Consider the following 18,452-nt stretch of genomic DNA (forward strand, 5'->3'; position numbering starts at 1 on the left):
TTTTTTCAGTCTACTTAGTCAGAGATAGAACCAGGGAACTTACTTTTCTTTGCAGTGCTGTGGTAGGGCAGATTTTGTTTTAGAAGTGATGAAAAAAAGTCCTAATTTAGCTTTAGCTAGGGTATGAATTATGTATGAGTACTGTAGCAGCTCAGACCCTGCAGTAGTTTTACAGCTCAGACTCAGACCCCGCAGTAGTTTTACAGCTCAGACCCCGCAGTAGTTTTACAGCTCAGACTCAGACCCCGCAGTAGTTTTACAGCTCAGACCCAGACCCCGCAGTAGTTTTACAGCTCAGACTCAGACCCCGCAGTAGTTTTACAGCTCAGACTCAGACCCCGCAGTAGTTTTACAGGTCAGACTCAGACCCCACAGTAGATTTACAGCTCAGACTCAGACCCTGCAGTAGTTTTACAGCTCAGACTCAGACCCCGCAGTAGTTTTACAGCTCAGACTCAGACCCCGCAGTAGTTTTACAGCTCAGACTCAGACCCTAGCTGCAGTGGTCTTACGTAACACATGCCCTTATATAAAACCTGAACTTTGGCCCAGTGGCCCAAGCTGTGGGGTTCAGCTCAGTAGTATTCCCATTGATGAGGCTGAGGCCACTCTGTATGAAAACCAGGCATGCATCCCAAATAGCACCCTATTTCCTATATACGGCCCTGGTAAAAACTAGTGCACTAAATAGGTAATAGTGTTCCATTTAGGGAGCACTCCAATAATAACATATCTCTCGGCCAGCCCAGTCCGTACGCTTCTACACACATGCATACTGTAGTTAAAACCAGGTGGTTAAACATACTTCATGAATTATCGAATCACACCGGTGGTGAATGTGGTACTGAGTTGTGGAGTGGTGAATTATGGTACTGAGTTATGGAGTGGTGAATGTGGTACTGAGTTGTGGAGTGGTGAATTATGGTACTGAGTTATGGAGTGGTGAATGTGGTACTGAGTTGTGGAGTGGTGAATTATGGTACTGAGTTGTGGAGTGGTGAGTTATAGTACTGAGTTGTGGAGTGGTGAATGGGGTACTGAGTTGTGGAGTGGTGAATGTGGTACTGAGTTGTGGAGTGGTGAATGTGGTACTGAGTGGTGAATGTGGTACTGAGTTGTGGAGTGGTGAATGTGGTACTGAGTTGTGGAGTGGTGAATGTGGTACTGAGTTGTGGAGTGGTGAATGTGGTACTGAGTTGTGGAGTGGTGAATGTGGTACTGAGTTGTGGAGTGGTGAATGTGGTACTGAGTGGTGGAGTGGTGAAGGGGGTACTGAGTGGTGAATGTGGTACAGTGTTATGGAGTGGTGAATGTGGTACAGTGTTATGGAGTGGTGAATGTGGTACTGAGTGGTGAATGGGGTACTGAGTTGTGGAGTGGTGAATGTGGTACTGAGTTGTGGAGTGGTGAATGTGGTACTGAGTTGTGGAGTGGTGAATGTGGTACTACGTGGTGAATGTGGTACTGCGTGGTGAATGTGGTACAGTGTTATGGAGTGGTGAATGTGGTACAGTGTTATGGAGTGGTGAATGTGGTACTGAGTTGTGGAATGGTGAATGTGGTACTGATTTGTGGAGTGGTGAATGGGGTACTGAGTTGTGGAGTGGTGAATGTGGTACTGAGTTTTGGAGTGGTGAATGTGGTACTGAGTGGTGAATGTGGTACTGAGTTGTGGAGTGGTGAATGTGGTACTGAGTTGTGGAGTGGTGAATGTGGTACTGAGTTGTGGAGTGGTGAATGTGGTACTGAGTGGTGGAGTGGTGAATGTGGTAGTGAGTGGTGGAGTGGTGAATGGGGTACTGAGTTGTGGAGTGGTGAATGGGGTACTGAGTGGTGGAGTGGTGAATGGGGTACTGAGTTGTGGAGTGGTGAATGGGGTACTGAGTTGTGGAGTGGTGAATGGGGTACTGAGTTGTGGAGTGGTGAATGTGGTACTGAGTGGTGGAGTGGTGAATGTGGTACTGAGTTGTGGAGTGGTGAATGTGGTACTGAGTTATGGAGTGGTGAATGTGGTACTGAGTTGTGGAGTGGTGAATGTGGTACTGAGTTATGGAGTGGTGAATGTGGTACTGAGTTATGGAGTGGTGAATGTGGTACAGTGTTATGGAGTGGTGAATGTGGTACAGTGTTATGGAGTGGTGAATGTGGTACAGTGTTATGGAGTGGTGAATGTGGTACTGAGTGGTGAATGGGGTTGTCTGTAACTAGTTATGGTTGTCTGTAACTAGTTATGGTTGGGTGTAACTAGTTATGGTTGTCTGTAACTAGTTCTGCCAAATGGTTTCCAAGATAATGTCTGTTGCCACAGTCTGCTCTGTGTGTAGTAATGGAGTGAATGTAATGATAGGAGATCTGTAGTGTGTTGTGACAGACTGTCACGTCGAGTAGCTAGCTAGCTAGTGCACAAGCTTTGAGTTCTGAGATTAGGACTGTGAGTGTTAGGATGGGTGCTGGTACGTGTATTAATGTAGGCCTAACACAGAGGTTGATGTGCCGGGGTCCAGTAGAGTCAGTGAATGCCAGCCAGACAACGCCAGCAGTGGGTCTGGATGTCTCTATTTTCATCTTGACCCCTGAGTAACCCCTAAAAAAAAGCAGAGGGCTGACTATCCGGGTGCCGCAGAGAACATTAGTGGATGGCCTGTCCTCTTGAGTTAACCCTATCAGTCCTTAGATCACATCTAAAAATTGGCTTTTCATTTCATCTGACTTTCATTGAGCTGCATGTCCAGCCCCTATATTTAGAGCCTCACAATGAAGGGTTTTATTTTCAGGACAACCAGGGCTACAATGAAGTGTTTTCCCATGTTCTGGTCAGGACAACCAGGGCACAAAACTATTTAACACGAACAGTTGTATTCATGAATTTTATTGACAAATGTCAAATTAGAAAATAAGGTCCATATGAACTCATATGTACAGAACTTGTTTGCTTGGTGGGAGATACATTTCCAACTAGTTAGAGATAACTGTGTGGAGTTTGTGACAGCAACTATGTGAGCAAATTACAGTATTATAGACATTATGTCCTGGGATTTCCCATGATCTATGTCGAAGAACCCCTTACAGTATTATAGACACTATGTCCTGGGATTTACTATGATCGCCAGAAGTTTTTGTGAAAATACCTGTCACCAGGCCCCTTCAGGAACCGCCCTTGTCTCAGAAACACAGCTCTAGCTTAGCCCCTGTTAATCACACAGACTAGTGGTTGGTATCTATGGATGCAGAAGTATATAATGGTACAACCCAGAAGTATGTAGCTCAAACGCACCTTTTAAAGGGGGTTAGAATTACAAAACACGCAAGCGTGTTAAAGGGTTAAAGGGTTTAACACAGTGAGGTGGAGAACATTAAGGGATGGTCTATGCTCCTCATGGAGTTAAAAGGTTTTCATAAGTAGGTCTGTGATTAGGGGGGATGATAGCATTGGGGTATTCTCAGCACACATTTGTTCTGTCTCACATTCTGCTGTCATGTCATTCCCAAAAAGTGAACAGAGACAGAGAGAGACAGAGAGAGACTGCCACCCACTCCTGCCACAACAAACCCAACATATCCCCAATGTCCCCCAGCCTTCTCCCTCCCTCCCTCTCCTCCTCACATCAATTGAAAGAGGCCCTTTCAGCTAGCTGAGCTCAGACAGAGAGGAGGGCCACCATAGTCCAGACCATAGAAATTGAATTACTAGAACGCACATTCCCATTCCAGTCCATGTTCATTCATTCTATTATTTCTATTTCTATGCTCCAGACAAGGCCTCATGTCAGGCCATCGTCGCTGCTCCACTGGCATTGCTAGGCAACGGCTTACTGAGTAAAAGTGGCTGCCATGGCGACAGGAGGGCATCCCGATTATCATTTTTTTGTCCAATGTTGAAGTGGCTGGTTGATATTGTTCGCTCAGAATCGCTGAGGCGGAGATGTGTACAAATGGAGAGGCGAAATGAGCCAACAGAGCTTGTTTAGTAATGAGAAGGACTGGGGGAAAGAGGAATGACTAACATGTGGTTTAAACCCCTGCTTTAACAGGGGGACCTCACGAGGGAATCATGTGGTTTAAACCCCTGCTTTACAGTGATCTCACTAAGGGAATCATGTGGTTTAAACCCCTGCTTTAACAGGGGACCTCCCTAGGGAATCATGTGGTTTAAACCCCTGCTTTAACAGGGGACCTCCCTAGGGAATCATGTGGTTTAAACCCCTGCTTTAACAGGGGGACCTCCCTAGGGAATCATGTGGTTTAAACCCCTGCTTTAACAGGGGGACCTCCCTAGGGAATCATGTGGTTTAAACCCCTGCTTTAACAGGGGACCTCCCTAGGGAATCATGTGGTTTAAACCCCTGCTTTAACAGGGGGACCTCCCTAGGGAATCATGTGGTTTAAACCCCTGCTATAACAGGGGACCTCCCTAGGGAATCATGTGGTTTAAACCCCTGCTTTAACAGGGGGACCTCCCTAGGGAATCATGTGGTTTAAACCCCTGCTTTAACAGGGGGACCTCCCTAGGGAATCATGTGGTTTAAACCCCTGCTTTAACAGGGGGACCTCCCTAGGGAATCATGTGGTTTAAACCCCTGCTTTAACAGGGGGACCTCCCTAGAGAATCATGTGGTTTAAACCCCTGCTTTAACAGGGGGACCTCCCTAGGGAATCATGTGGTTTAAACCCCTGCTTTAACAGGGGGACCTCCCTAGGGAATCATGTGGTTTAAACCCCTGCTTTAACAGGGGGACCTCCCTAGGGAATCATGTGGTTTAAACCCCTGCTTTAACAGGGGACCTCCCTAGGGAATCATGTGGTTTAAACCCCTGCTTTAACAGGGGACCTCCCTAGGGAATCATGTGGTTTAAACCCCTGCTTTAACAAGGGACCTCCCTAGGGAATCATGTGGTTTAAACCCCTGCTTTAACAGGGGGACCTCACGAGGGAATCATGTGGTTTAAACCCCTGCTTTACAGTGACCTCTCTAAGGGAATCATGTGGTTTAAACCCCTGCTTTACAGTGACCTCTCTAAGGGAATCATGTGGTTTAAACCCCTGCTTTACAGTGACCTCACTAAGGGAATCATGTGGTTTAAACCCCTGCTTTACAGTGATCTCACTAAGGGAATCATGTGGTTTAAACCCCTGCTTTACAGTGATCTCACTAAGGGAATCATGTGTTTTTAAAACCCTGCTTTAACAGTGACCTCACATAATGCCAAGATGGTGTAGCAGTGCAGACCTTGTTTGTCGTTCTCCCGTGTAAATTTTGTATTTTTTGTATATATTTCAATACATTTTCAATGTCTTTTTCCATTATTAAATTAAATATACCTTCCAGCAATCCCCCTCACCCAATGTGATACGGATCTGCTATTTTTAGACCTTATCGCCAGAACCTCCATCGGAAGCTAACCAGCTAATTAGCTACTAGCTATTTAGTCATTGTTAGCCACTGCTAGCGGCCTTTACCTTTATCACAGAAACCAGTCACTTTTAGCCTGGATAATACTTGCCAACCTGCCAGTCAGCTCAGCGCGTTATCAACCCTGAGCATATCGGACTGTTTTTCTCCACTTCAACACCAGATTCCTGCCGTAAGTCCTGGACCATAACTCCAGATCATCGCAGCTAACTAGCAGCCACCGAGTGACCCAGCCCCGAAGCTAGCCTTGAGCCAGGCCCATCTCCAGGCCTACTCAGTGGACCCTATGATCACTCGACTACACAGCTGATGCCTCCGGGACTCTTCACTAACACGACTAGAATCTACTACACCACCAGATTCTTGCCGTAAGCTCAGGACCTTCGCATCGGGTCATCGCTGCTAGCTAGCTGCTACCAAGCGGCTATAATGGCTAACGCCCTTGTCCCAAAGCTAGCACCAGTTAGCCGCGAGCCAGGCGCATCTCCCAGCTAGCAAACAAAATTACTCCAGCTACAATACCTCTTTTTCCAACTGGCCTGGACCCTCTGTCAACACGGAGCCCCGCCGTTCCATCACGACTGGTCTGGCGACGTAATTCCATCCGCTGTGCCCTCAACCGGCCTTTGCCAGACATCGAGGCAGATGCTTCTACTATCCTCGGCCTGCTAACTCTTTTTTTTTTGCGCTGTGTTTCCCGCTTGCTAGCGTAGTAACGACTACCTAACGGCTTCCCTGTTTCACCTATTGCTGTTCACTGGACCCTATGATCACCTGGCTACAGAGCTGATGCCTGCTGGACTGTTCATTAATCACGGTACTCCACTTCGTTTATTTTGTTTATCTGTCGGCCCCAGCCTCGAACACAGGCCCTGTGTGTAGTTAACTGACGCTCTCTGCCCATTCATCGCCATTTTACCTGTTGTTGCTGTCTTAGCTGATTAGCTGTTGTTGTCTGACCTGTTGTTGTCTTAGCTAGCTCTCCCAATCAACACTTGTGATTACTTTATGCCCTGCTTAATGTCTCTCTCTAATGTCAATATTCCTTGTATACTGTTGTTTAGGATAGTTATCATTGTTTTAGTTCATTGCTGAGCCCCTAGTTCCATTCAACATGCCTCCGATACCTCTCTTGTCCCATCTCCCACACATGCGGTGACCTCAGCCAGCATAACTAGTGTGTTCAGAGATGCAAGCTCTCTTATCGTCACTCAATGCCTAGGTTTCACACCACTGTACCCACACCCTACCATACCCCTCTCTGTACATTATGCCCTGAATCTATCCTACCACACCCAGAAATCTGCTCCTTTTATTCTCTGTCCCCAACACACTAGACGACCAGTTTTGATAGCCTTTAGCCGTACCCTCATCCTACTCCTCCTCTGTTCCTCGGATGAATATTGAGGTTAACCCAGGCCCTGCGTGTCCCCAGGCACTCTCATTTGTTGACTTCTGTAATCGTAAAAACCTTGGTTTCATGCATGTTAACATCAAAAGCCTCCTCCCTAAGTTTGTTTTACTCACTGCTTTAGCACACTCGCCAATCCTCATGTCCTTGCTGTGTCTGAATCCTGGCTTAGGAAGGCCACCAGAAATTCTGAGGTTTCCATCCCCAACTACATTTTTTTTTGTCAAGATAGAACTGCCAAAGGGGGAGGAGTTGCAATCTATTGCAGAGATAGCCTGTCAGAGTTCTGTCATACTTTCCAGGTCTATGCCCAAACAGTTCGAGCTTCTAATTTTAAAAATTAATCTCTCTAGAAATAAGCCTCTCACTGTTGCCACCTGTTATAGGCCCCCTCAGCTCCCAGCTGTGCCCTGGACACCATATGAATTGATCGCCCCTATCTATCTTCAGAGTTCGTTCTGGTAGGTGACCTAAACTGGGATATGCTTAACACGCCGGCAGTCCTACAATCTAAGCTAGATTCTCTCACAAATTATCAAGGAACCCACCAGGTACAACCCTAAATCCGTAAACATGGGCACCCTCATAGACATTATCCTGACCAACTTGCCCTCCAAATACACCTCTGCTGTTTTCAATTAGGATCTCAGCGATCACTGCCTCACTGCCTGCGTGCGTAATGGGTCCGCGGTCAAACGACCACCCCTCATCACTGTCTAACGCTCCCTAAATCACTTCTGCGAGCAGGCCTTTCAAATCGACCTGGCCCGGGTATTCTGGAAGGATATTGTCCTCATCGTGTCAGTAGAGGATGCCTCACCATCTTAAATAAGCCCCTTTCAAAAAATGTAGAACTAAGAACAGATAACCAGCACTAAAACAACCTGTGGTGGACTGCACTAGCATCGAATAGTCCCCACGATATGCAACTTTTCAGGGAAGTCAGGAACCAATACACGAAGTCAATTAGGAACTCAAAGGCTAGCTTTTTCAAACAGAAATTTGCATCCTGTAGCTCTAACTCCAAAAAGTTTTGGGACACTGTAAATTCCATGGAGAATAAGAGCACCTCTGTACGGCTGGACATGCTTTCCTTCTGGCTACCCCAACCCCGGCCAACAGCTCCACACCCCCCATAGCTAGTGACCTCTCTAAGGGAATCATGTGGTTTTAAACCCCTGCTTTAACAGGTGACCTCACTAAGGGAATCATGTGGTTTTAAACCCCTGCTTTAACAGGTGACCTCACTAAGGGAATCATGTGGTTTTAAACCCTTTAACTCCATGAGGAGCGTAGTCCATCCACTTCTCCTCGTCACTGTGGGAGCTTGCGCAGTCTGATACTTTTTGTTTATGACAGTTTACGGTGGAACACGTGAACATATAGTTTCAGAATTCGACCTGTTGGAGACATATATATATATATATATATATATATATATATATATATATATGTGGGGAGAGTAGGGAGAACAAGTATTTGATAACCTGCAAAATCGGCAGTGTTTCCTACTTACAAAGCATGTAGAGGTCTGTCATTTCTATCATAGGTAGTACACGTCAACTGTGAGAGACGGAATCTAAAACAAAAATCCAGAAAATCACATTGTAGGATTTTTAAGTAATTCATCTGCATTTTATTGCATGATATAAGTATTTGATCACCTACCAACCAGTAAGAATTCCGGATTGCTCACCGTTCTTGTGATCATTTTGACCCCACGGGGTGAGATCTTGCGTGGAGCCCCAGATCGAGAGAGATTGTCAGTGGTCTTGTATGTCTTCCATTTCCTAATAATTGCTCCCACAGTTGATTTCTTCAAACCAAGCTGCTTACCTATTGCAGATTCAGTCTTCCCAGCCTGGTGCAAGTCTACAATTTTGTTTCTGGTGTCCTTTGACAGCTCTTTGGTCTTGGCCATAGTGGAGTTTGGAGTGTGACTGTTTGAAGTTGTGGACAGGTGTCTTTTATACTGATAACAAGTTCAAACAGGTGCCATTAATACAGGTAACGAGTGGCGGACAGAGGAGCCTCTTAAAGAAGAAGATATAGGTCTGTGAGAGCCAGAAATCTTGCTTGTTTGTAGGTGACCAAATACTTATTTTCCACCATAATGTGCTAATAAATTCATTAAAAATCCTACAATATGATTTTCTGGAAAAAAAATTCTCATTTTGTCTGTCATAGTTGAAGTGTACCTATGATGAAAATTACAGGCCTCTCTCATCTTTTTAAGTGGGAGAACCTGCACAATTGATGGCTGACTAAATACTTTTTTGCCTCACTGTATATATACAGTGCCTTGCGAAAGTATTCGGCCCCCTTGAACTTTGCGACCTTTTGCCACATTTCAGGCTTCAAACATAAAGATATAAAACTGTATTTTTTTGTGAAGAATCAACAACAAGTGGGACACAATCATGAAGTGGAACGACATTTATTGGATATTTCAAACTTTTTTAACAAATCAAAAACTGAAAAATTGGGCGTGCAAAATTATTCAGCCCCCTTAAGTTAATACTTTGTAGCGCCACCTTTTGCTGCGATTACAGCTGTAAGTCGCTTGGGGTATGTCTCTATCAGTTTTGCACATCGAGAGACTGACATTTTTTCCCATTTCTCCTTGCAAAACAGCTCGAGCTCAGTGAGGTTGGATGGAGAGCATTTGTGAACAGCAGTTTTCAGTTCTTTCCACAGATTCTCGATTGGATTCAGGTCTGGACTTTGACTTGGCCATCCTAACACCTGGATATGTTTATTTTTGAACCATTCCATTGTAGATTTTGCTTTATGTTTTGGATCATTGTCTTGTTGGAAGACAAATCTCCGTCCCAGTCTCAGGTCTTTTGCAGACTCCATCAGGTTTTCTTCCAGAATGGTCCTGTATTTGGCTCCATCCATCTTCCCATCAATTTTAACCATCTTCCCTGTCCCTGCTGAAGAAAAGCAGGCCCAAACCATGATGCTGCCACCACCATGTTTGACAGTGGGGATGGTGTTCAGGGTGATGAGCTGTGTTGCTTTTACGCCAAACATAACGTTTTGCATTGTTGCCAAAAAGTTCAATTTTGGTTTCATCCGACCAGAGCACCTTCTTCCACATGTTTGGTGTGTCTCCCAGGTGGGTTGTGGCAAACTTTAAACAACACTTTTTATGGATATCTTTAAGAAATGGCTTTCTTCTTGCCACTCTTCCATAAAGGCCAGATTTGTGCAATATACGACTGATTGTTGTCCTATGGACAGAGTCTCCCACCTCAGCTGTAGATCTCTGCAGTTCATCCAGAGTGATCATGGGCCTCTTGGCTGCATCTCTGATCAGTCTTCTCCTTGTATGAGCTGAAAGTTTAGAGGGACGGCCAGGTCTCGGTAGATTTGCAGTGGTCTGATACTCCTTCCATTTCAATATTATCGCTTGCACAGTGCTCCTTGGGATGTTTAAAGCTTGGGAAATCTTTTTGTATCCAAATCCGGCTTTAAACTTCTTCACAACATTATCTCGGACCTGCCTGGTGTGTTCCTTGTTCTTCATGATGCTCTCTGTGCTTTTAACGGACCTCTGAGACTATCACAGTGCAGGTGCATTTATACGGAGACTTGATTACACACAGGTGGATTGTATTTATCATCATTAGTCATTTAGGTCAACATTGGATCATTCAGAGATCCACACTGAACTTCTGGAGAGAGTTTGCTGCACTGAAAGTAAAGGGGCTGAATAATTTTGCACGCCCAATTTTTCAGTTTTTGATTTGTTAAAAAAGTTTGAAATATCCAATAAATGTCGTTCCACTTCATGATTGTGTCCCACTTGTTGTTGATTCTTCACAAAAAAATACAGTTTTATATCTTTATGTTTGAAGCCTGAAATGGTTCAAGGGGGCCGAATACTTTCGCAAGGCACTGTATATATATATATATATATATATATATATATATATATATATATATATATATATATAGTGTACACAAAGGTATGTGGACACCTCTTAAAATTAGTGGATTCGGATGCTGGCAGGCGTATAAAATCGAGCACACAGCCATGCAATCTCCATAGACAAACATTGGCCATACTGAAGAACTCAGTGACTTTCAACGTGGCACCGTCATACGATTCCACTTTTCCAACAAGATGTAATCAAATTTCTGCCCTGCTAGAGCTGCCCGGTCAACTGTAAGTGCTGTTATAGTGAAGTGTAAATGTCTAGGAGCTACTAAGGCTCAGCGGCGAATTGGTAGGCCACACAAGCTCACAGAACGGGAACACCAAGTGTTGAAGCGCCTAAAAATCGTCGGCCCTCAGTTGCAACACTCACTTCCGAGTTCCAAACTGCCTCTGGAAGCAACGTTAGCACAATAACTGTTTGTCAGGAGCTTCATGGAATGGCTTTCCATGGCCGAGCCGCAGCACACAAGCCCAAGATCACCATGCGCATTCCAAGCATCAGCCATAGTGGTATATAGCTTACCACCATTGGACTCTGGAGCAGTGGAAACGCATTCTCTGGAGTGATGAATCACGCTTCACCATCTGGCAGTCCGAAGGACAAATATGGGAATGCTACCTGCCCCAATGCATAGTGCCAACTGTGAAGTTTAGTGATGGAGAAATGATGGTTCGGGCCCCTTAGTTCCAGTGAAGGGAAATCTTAACGCTACAGCATACAATGACATTCTAGACGATTCTGTGCTTCCAATTTTGTGGCAAATGTTTGGGGAAGGCCCATTCCTGTTTCAGATTGAAAATGTCACTGTGCACAAAATGAGCTCCATACAGAGATCAGTGTGGAAAAACTTGACTGGCCCTGACCTCAACCCCATTGAACACCTTTGGTATGAATTGGAAAGCCGACTGCAAGACAGACCTAATTTTCCAACATCAGTGCCCGACTTCACTAATGCTCTTGTGGCTGAATGGAAGCAAGTCCCCGCAGCAATGTTCCATCATCTAGTGGAAAGCCTTCCCAGAAGAGTGGAGGCTGTTATGGCAGCAATGTTCCAACATCTAGTGGAAAGCCTTCCCAGAAGAGTGGAGGCTGTTATAGCAGCAATGTTCCAACATCTAGTAGAAAGCCTTCCCAGAAGAGTGGAGGCTGTTATTGCAGCGATGTTCCAACATCTAGTGGAAATCCTTCCCAGAAGAGTGGAGGCTGTTATAGCAGCAAAAGGGGGGAACAACTCCATATTAATACCCATGATTTTGGAATGAGATGTTCGATGAGCCTGTGTCCACATACTTATGGTCATGTAGCGTACATGTAGCTAAGTAATCTGATTCTACACCCCCCACTTCCGCAAAGAAATCACATTCGACGTCAAAGTCCATTATAAATACCTTCCAAACACACTGCTCCGGCCTCCCAAGACCCCAAGAATCCTTGTAATGACTTTCTCGGCACATTTCTTTTCTGCTAATTTATTTCATTAGGCTAATATTTACCAATGTATTTTTTTGATGTAATATTGAAATTCAGGAAGAAGATTACTGTGCGCCATGATTCGGGACCTAGGTCTGGACTGCTTATTAGTATTATGAGTAATGGAAAAGGAAATTGAATCACAAAATAAAATCAAAACACAATAGTCCTTAGGATTATGTTACATGTACAGTAGTAAGCCAAATACAACACGAGCAAACAAATAACATTACAAATGACTTTGTAGTGACTACAGGTTTTAGCTATTTATTTTTGCAATCTACCTCGAATGGTTGGAGCTTTCCCGTCTATGGTGGAAAAACGGTGGGAGTGGAAGCCGGTTTCAACCGGTCCCAACGTCATCAAAGTGACCAAAGTGATCACTCTAATCCCAAAGTGATCAAAGTGATCACTCTAATCCCAAAGTCATCAAAGTGATCATTATATTCCCAAAGTGATCAAAGTGATCATTCTATTCCCAAAGTGATCAAAGTGATCTCTTTAATCCCAAAGTGATCCATATAAAACACATTTATTTGGCAAGTCAATGCCGAGTCACCAATTGTTGTTTATGTAACGATAAATACACATGGTTTTTAATGCATATTTAGGTCATTTTGGAAATGTGGCATGTTTATATAAACATACAGAAATCTACGTACTCAAGCAATGTACCTAGAAACTGTCTGGGGGTACTGACAAACTTCCAGGCAAGTGTTATAAAGAGCCCAGAAGTGTTTTTGGATGAACTTCCCCTTTAAGGTTTATCGTTGAGTTGCATGGTGCACTAACACCTGCCTGTCTTATCTGTCAGAGGTGAGAGCCCCACAAACATCAAGGCCACAGACAAAGCCTTGTGACTTCCCATTCCCAAGCATTTGGCTTCCAGGAAGAGTGGAGTGGAGAGATCTGTTTGTGCTGTCTTGAGTTGGCAAGTCTGTTCCGGGTTGGCAAGACAGCACAAACAGATCTGGGACCAGGCTAAAGAGAACGAGGCAGCTTTATTGAAAGCCGTTGTGCTGCGTTTCTACAGAAAACAGCTGTTGAACAACTTCCACCAACCTGCTGCGAGTAAAACACACAAACAACCTCAGGGCTAGTCTGTTCTCCGGAGGCGGACCATGGGGGGGGGGGGGGGGGGGGGGGGGGGGGGACGCTCTCTGGTCACTAGGAGAGGACAGATAAACAGGAACAGGGGAATGACAGCTGTCTGGACTCATTGCTGTGGAATATTCCACAGTAGAGATAGTAATGTTCTGTTACAAGACATAGAGCTCGCTAGCTTGTAGTCCTCATTTTTTTTTTTATTAGTTGGCCATGGCTTGTTGGTCAAAGCTTACGGGGAAATGAATAGGGGTTTTGTTAGTTTTTTTTGATAAACTCTGAAAATAAGGTCTGTGGTAAACACAGGTGTAGGAGATGTTATATGTTCTATGAGATAATATCTGTCAGTTAACATGACCTTCATGAATTATGAACCCTTTATGTGCTTGCGTTGATTACATAAATTCTTCAAAATGCACAAAAAGTGACGTTAACTGATGAAGATTATCTCATAGAACAGAAACGTATAAGATCTCCTGAGCCACAGACATTATTTTCGGGCATTTATCCAAAACTTCTAAAAAAATTAAAAACATTTTATTTCCCCGTAGGCTTTGACCAACGAACCATGGCGGAGCTAGCCTCAGTTGGTGCCGTCAAAAAGACGCCATTACTATTGCTCTCTAGTTTTAGTCACGTTTTTATGATGGTCTTTCTTCAGCAAGAAAAAAGACCATCACACAGCTGCAAATCACATCCTGATAAAAGCTGTTGACCGTTTTCAACCAATAAGACTAGAAAAGACTAACCAGCTTTTAAAATCTATCATTCTACTCCACTACTTTTCTAGACTCTCACAAGTGTACTCTAACAAAGTGATAGCCTATAAAGCTGCAGAGTATCTGAACTGAAGTCCATAGTAGATTGAAGTCACTAAATGTAGTGTGTCCCCGCACTGCACCTTTATCACTGCAGTACTGGATTTACAGAGGAAATCACTATGACTGTATCCCATAGGTCACCATGTGTGCCCTGGTCAAAAGTAGTGAAATATATAGATAACAGGCTGCCATTTGAAATGCAGAGGAGTAATGATCTGACTGCATTTCGTTGATCAATGGGATGATGATGCTGCCCGTCTGTCTGCCCTGAGCTATTCCTGAACCCAGAATCAATACAGCCACAGCAATGGCAGGGGCTATCACATTCACATTGACCTCAGAAAGATAAGGGAGGTCACGTCAAAAAATGGCACCCTTTTCCCTATATAGTGGACTACTCTTGCCCAGGGCCCATAGAGCTGTGTTCGAAAGGAGTGCACTTTATAGGAAATAGGCTGGCGTTTTTTTGATGTACCTTCATCATCGGCCACTAGAACCAATCAATTAAAAACGTAATCAATAGATTGTGGTGTGACAGATGATCGTGAATACAGTACTCGATGCAGATCTTATCTCCTCATTTAGATGTTGCCGTTATCTACTGATTGTCTCAATCATGTTCAGCTGTTGGAGTAAGCTGTTGTCAGTCAGGGCTGAATGAATGAATGAACACACTGTTGCTTATGATAAGCCACTGCACTAATCAACCTCTGTGTCCCATCGAGTCGGCAAACGTTGTGGAACCCTGCAGATTACAATTCATCACAAATAGAACTGATTGTGATTCCCGAATTCTACCAAAGTTTGTTTGTGTAGGCTGTTCACAGATCTTTGTGCTCATGCCAACTCCAATCGCTTTCATTGTCAAGCCAAACATTGCAATGAGTGACAAGGAGTTCGGGTGATAGCAGAAACAGACTGGCACTCAGGCATGATAGTGTTCCACAACGTGGTGTCCTGCTGAACGCAGCCACAACACTGGACGTTCTCTTCAACGTGACAGGGAACACAGGACTCCAGATGGGAACTCTGTGGGAGACTGAGTGGGAGGAGACTAATACATCCTCATCATTCACCAGATGTCACACATCATGTTTTAGCACAGTTTGAAGACTGCTGCTGCTATGTCTCTGTCTTTCTCTCTCTCTCTCTCTCTCTCTCTCTCTCTCTCTCTCTCTCTCTCAGATAAAGGTTGGTCTATCTCTTTTAGTCTGGCTCTCGCTCGCCCACTCATGCATGCATGGGTTATTCTATACTTCAGAATGATTAAGGCATGACGATTGATTTACTGATTGATTGAAACAAGGTCTGAATTCAGTACGTTTATTTTTTGTTCTGGAACATTCAATTGAACGGAAAGGGTTCAATTACTGAACAAACCGTTTGAAAAATGGGGAGGGGTTGAGTTGTGGGTTGGGGAACGCTGTCACCATGGCCACTCCCTTTAAAATACATCACTGATTGCATTAAGCCACACCCATCAAATGGGAGAGAATGTACATCAAAGTCTGTTCAAGAACGTACAATCAATCTAATGTATTTATAAAGCCCTTTTTACATCAGCAGATGTCACAAAGTGCTGTACAGAAACCCAGCCTAAAACCCCAAACAGCAAGCAATGCAGATGTAAAAGCACGGTGGCTAGGAAAAACTCCCTAGAAAGGAACCTAGGAAGAAACCTAGAGAGGAACCAGGCTCTGCGGGGAGGCCAGACCTCTTCTAGCTGTGCCGGTTACATTGCCATTAAAGCCAGATTGTTCTTCAAGACCAGCAGGGTCATACAGAGGTTGAGACAGCAGGTGCGGTAGAGAGAGAGAGTCAAAAACAGCAGGTCCGGGATAAGGTAGCGCGTCCAGTGTTCTGCCGCAGGCAGAACAGTTGAAATTGGAGCAGCAGCATGACCAGGTGGACTGGGGACAGCCAGGAGTCATCAGGCCAGGTAGTCCTGAGGCATGGTCCTAGGGCACAGATCCTCCGGGACGGGAGGGAGAGTGGGAGAGAGAGAATTAGAGGGAGCATACTTAAATTCACAGGACACCAGATAAGACAGGAGAATTACACCAGATAGAACAGACTGACCCTTGCCCCCCACACATAGACTATTGCATCATAGATACTTGAGGCTGAGACATAGGGGGGTCGGGAGACACTGTGACCCCATCTGACGATACCCCCAGACAGGGCACAGACAAAGCACAGCCCCCACACCACTAGAGGGATATCAACAGATCACCAATTTACTACCGTGAGACAAGGCTAAGTATAGCCCACAAAGATCTCCTCCACCGCACAAGCTGGAGGGGGACACAGAACCAGGCAGGAAGATCACATCTGTGACTCAGCCCCCCTAACAATAACTTTTTGGGGAAACGTGTTGTTCAGTACAAGGTGTTAAGCAACGTAGGAAACGTTCAAGCGAACTGACTGCACTTCTGGACAGATGCCAGCACACCTCCCTTGCATTCCAAAGAGGTGTGCCAAAAAGTTGACAAAAATGCACCTTGGTTTGACATTTTTCTAGTATTAGAGGAGTAGAAAACTACATGTAGTTCAACGAGTAGCTAATTAAACTACATTTTGCAGTGCCTTGCTGGTAGTTGAACTAAAGTCAAACCTTGGTAGATTTCCCTTTCAGTCGGTCACTGGTTATAACATATTATGAGGAGTCAAAGACCAGTCCTATTCACTTGAAGCAAACTGAAATCATGCCCACAGGTCCGCCCTCGGAAGCTTCGACCTTCCTGGCTATAAAACGTGTTCTCAGAGCATTTCGTATTATTCTGTATGTACACTACATGACCAACAGTATGTGGACACCTGCTCATTGGACATCTTATTCCAAAATCATGGGTATTAATATGGAGTTGTTCCCCCCTTTTGCTGCTATAACAGCCTCCACTCTTCTGGGAAGGCTTTCCACTAGATGTTGGAACATTGCTGCGGGGACTTGCTTCCATTCAGCCACAAGAGCATTTATGAGGTCGGGCACTGATGGTGGGTGATTTAGGTCTGGCTCTCAGTCGGCGTTCCAATTCATCCCAAAGGTGTTCGATGGGGTTGAGGTCAGGGCTCTGTGCAGGCCAGTCAAGTTCTTCCACACCGATTTCTACGAACCATTTCTGTATGGACCTCGCTTTGTGCACGGGGAATTGTCATGCGGAAACAGTAAAGGGTCTTTCCCAAACTGTTTCCATAAAGTTGGAAGCACAGAATCATCTACAATAATGGTGCCGGAGGGGATAATAGCACCGTTTTATGGGCTCTTAACCAATTGAGCTATTTTGTGTGGTTTTTTGCATTGTTTGTAACTTATTTTGTACATAATGTTGCTGCTACCGTCTCTTATGACCGAAAAGAGCGTATGGATATCAGAAAAGCGGTTACTAAACTCAAACTTAACAAAGATGTTTTCTTTAATGAGTCCGACGTGAATGATATACTGATCCTCCGAGACCAGGCCCAAATCCCCGTCATTTGCGTGAAGAGAAGACAGAAATACAGGGAGATCGGGGTGTCTTGTGAGAATTAGTCAGGGAGTGGGTAACCTGCTTCTATCATCCGTTCTATTGGCCAACGTGCAATCACTGGAAAATAAACTGGAATCTCCGCTCGAGAATATCCTAACAGGACATTAAAAAATATATTTTGTTTCACAGAGTCATGGTTGAGCGACGATAAGGATAATATTCAGCTGCCTAGATTCTCTGTGTTTTGGCAGGACAGAACAGCTACGTCTGGTAAGACGAGGGGTGGTGTTGTGTGTCTATTTGTCAATATTAAGGTCTTGAGGTATTTCTTGCCTGAGGTAGAGTACCTCATGATAAACTGTAGATCACACTATCTACCCGAGAGTTTTCATCAACATTTTTTGTAGCTGTCTATATACCACCACAGAGCGAGGTTGGCACTAAAACCGCAGTCAATGAGCTGTATTCCGCCATAAGCAAACAAGAAAATGCTCATACAGAAGCGGCGCTCCTAGTGGCCGGGGACTTTAATGCAGGCAAACAAATCAGTTTTAACACATTTTTACCAGCATGTCACATGTGCTACCAGAGGAAAGAAAATCCTAGACCACATTTACATTGAGATGCATACAAAACTCTCCCCCACCCTCCATTTGGCAAATCTGACCATAATTCTATCCTCCTGATTCTTTTCTTCATGGATTACAGGCAACATCCGCATCGAGCTAAAAGCGAGAGCTTACGCTTTCAAGGAGTGGGAGAGTAATCCGGATGCGTATAAGAAATCCCGCTATGCCCTCAGACAACCCATTAAACAAGCAA

At 44.6% G+C, this 18,452-nt stretch overlaps 1 protein-coding gene across 1 annotated transcript in view; it reads left to right on the top strand.

Moving 5' to 3' along the window:
• The window catches only part of slc16a4 (solute carrier family 16 member 4), an 89,327-nt gene that overhangs the window by 46,270 nt on the left and 24,605 nt on the right, over positions 1 to 18,452 (top strand). The gene's annotated exons all lie outside the window — the stretch shown is intronic.

Source organism: Oncorhynchus kisutch, linkage group LG17 (assembly GCF_002021735.2).
Source record: "Oncorhynchus kisutch isolate 150728-3 linkage group LG17, Okis_V2, whole genome shotgun sequence".
In the NCBI taxonomy this organism is placed as follows: domain Eukaryota; kingdom Metazoa; phylum Chordata; class Actinopteri; order Salmoniformes; family Salmonidae; genus Oncorhynchus; species Oncorhynchus kisutch.